Source organism: Papio anubis, chromosome 4, assembly GCF_008728515.1.
Source record: "Papio anubis isolate 15944 chromosome 4, Panubis1.0, whole genome shotgun sequence".
NCBI classification, from domain to species: domain Eukaryota; kingdom Metazoa; phylum Chordata; class Mammalia; order Primates; family Cercopithecidae; genus Papio; species Papio anubis.
In genome coordinates this window covers 137101331-137104069 of record NC_044979.1, presented here as the reverse complement: position 1 = coordinate 137104069, position 2739 = coordinate 137101331, and the positions used below count along the sequence as shown (strand labels likewise).

Here is a 2739-nt window from a genome sequence, read left to right as displayed (position 1 = left end):
CAGTGCAGTGTCATGATCTTGGCTCACTGAAACCTCCACCTCCCGGGTTCAAGTGATTCTCCTGCCTCAGCCTCCCGAGCAGTGGGACTGTAGGTGCCCCACTACACCTGGCTAATTTTTGTATTTTTAGAAGAGACAGGGTTTCATCATGTTGGCCAAGCTGGTCTTGAACTCCTGACCTCAAGTGATCCACCTACCTTGGCCTCCCAAAGTGCTGGGATTACAGGCGAGAGCCACTGTGCCCGGCCCACACACCTGTCTCTTGGGATCCCGAATGCACACGTTTCCTGGCTATTCCAACTGACCCCATGAGTGTTGGGGTCAAATAAGTGGGCAGAATGTGTCCATCTCCAGCCTCAGGCCATCAGTGTCTTGTGGCAGTGTGGTGAGGGGGCTGGTGTCCGCAAGCAGGGCTCCAGGGTTTTTTGGTCTTAGGGAAGCAATCCAGCTGTGTGGGTCCTTCAGGAAGGAAATCCTTTCACTTCTTCTTTTAGTGAAGTTCTTGACCACCAGATTTTGTGGATTAGCAGAATCTGGTCCTTTCTTGGCCTCTAATCAGGAGGTATATTTTTTTTTTAAAAAAAATTTATTATTATTTTTTTAAACAGAGTTTTGCTCTTTGCTGCCCAGGCTGGAGCACAATGGCACGATCTCGGCTCACGGCAACCTCTGCCTCATGGGTTCAAGCGATTCTCCTGCCTCAGCCTCCCACGTAGCTGGGATTACAGCCACCTGCCACCATGCCCCGTTAATTTTTGTATTTTTAGTAGAGACAGGGTTTCCCCATGTTGGCCAGGCTGGTCTCGAACTCCTGACCTCAGGCGATCCACCACCCTCGGCCTCCCAAAGTGCTGGGATTACAGGCGTGAGCCACCATGCCCGGCTAGATTTTGTATTTTTGGTAGAGACGGGGTTTCGCCATGTTGGTCAGGCTGGTCTAGAAATCTCGACCTCAGGTGATCCGCCTGCCTGGGTCTCCTAAAGTGCTGGGAATATAGGCGTGAGCCACAGCGCCTGGCCCAGGAGTTATTTCTACAAGGAGAAGGATGACGCCTCGTCTCGGGGCATGACAGGAAAACCGGGTGGTTAGGGCTTCCTGCCCCCTTCTGTCCTGGGACTCCCTGCCTTCTGGGCCTCGCCAGCTGCGGACCAGCGGGTGGTGCCGGCGTGGAGACGGGTGGGAAACTGCTGGTGTCCAATCTAGATTTTGGAGTGTCAGACGCCGATATTCGGGAACTCCTTGCAGAATCCGGAACGCTGAAGAAGACGGCTGTGCACTATAATCGCTCTGGCCGCCCCTTAGGATCAGCAGACATGCACTTTGAGCGGAAGGCACACGCCCTGAAAGCCATGAAGCAGTACCACGGCGCCCCTCTCGCTGGCTGCCCCGTGAACATTCAGCTTGTCACATCACAGATCGAAACACAGCAGACACCTGCACAGAGCGTAAACAGAGGTGGCATGACTAGAAACCGTGAGGCTGGAGGTTTTGGTGGTAGCGGAGGCACCCGGGGAGGCACCTATGGAGGCGCCCAGGAAAGAGACAGAGGCGCCGGCAGGAATTCAAAGCAGCAGCTTTTCGGCAGAGGAGGGGGACGCCTATAATGCGAGAATGGACACCAGTTAAGCAGACCAGCAAATCTGCGTGCGCAAGAGCATGCGAAACAGGACCCAGGGTCTCCTCTTGCTGCATGGTGGGGAGGCAGTGGCTGCGGCTGTGCGGCCAGTGATGGATTTGTTTATGTTTTAAAATAGGATTTTAAAACTCATGTAAAGGTTTCTTTCTTTCTTCTTTTTTCTTTTCTTTTCTCTTTTCTTTTCTTTCTCTTTTTTCTGAAACAGAAAAAAAATCCCACGTTCCCGTGTTGAAAGATTGAAATACCGTTAAGATGACAATAGTCCCCAAATGACCCACAGATTTAACACAACCCCTAGCAAAATCTCAACTGGTTTCGTTGCAGAAATTGACAAGCGACTCTAAAATTCATATGGAAATTCAAAGGACCCAGATTTCAAAACTTAATACAAAACTACAATAATCAAGACAGCTTGATCCTGGCAAACGGATGGACACATAGATCAATGGAATAGAATTGACGGTCTAGAAGTAAACCCTCACATTTACAGTCAGTTGATTTTTGACAACAATGCCAAGGCCATTCAATGGGGAAAGAAGTATTTTCAACAGATGGTGCTAGAACAATTGAATATCCACCCGCAAAAGAAAGAAGTGCAACTGCTACCCCATACCATATACAAAAACTAACTTGGCTAGGCGCGCTGGCTCATGCCTGTAATCCTAGCACTTTGGAAGGCCAAGGTGGGAGGATTGCTTGAGGCCAAGAGTTCAAGACCAACCTGGCCAACATGGCCAGACTTCAATTATCTCAGCCGGGCGCGGTGGCTCACGCTTGTAATCCCAGCACTTTGGGAGGCCGAGGCGGGCGGATCACAAGGTCAGGAGATCGAGACCATCCTGGCTAACAGGGTGAAATCCCGTCTCTACTAAAAATACAAAAAATTAGCCAGGCATGGTGGCGGGCGCCTGTAGTCCCAGCTACTGGGGAGGCTGAGGCAGGAGAATGACGTGAACCCGGGAGGCGGAGCTTGCAGTGAGCCGAGATCCTGCCACTGCACTCTAGCTTGGGCCACAGAGCCAGACTCCATCTCAAAAAAAAAAAAAGAAAAAAGAAAAAGAAAAAAAAATTAACGCAACATGGATCAAATACCTAAATGTAA

At 50.4% G+C, this 2739-nt stretch overlaps 1 pseudogene; it reads left to right on the top strand.

Annotated features, from left to right (window-relative positions):
* Positions 1 to 1059: 1059 nt before the first annotated feature.
* Positions 1060 to 1925, top strand: LOC116274641 (annotated as a pseudogene).
* The last annotated feature ends 814 nt before the right edge of the window (positions 1926 to 2739 follow it).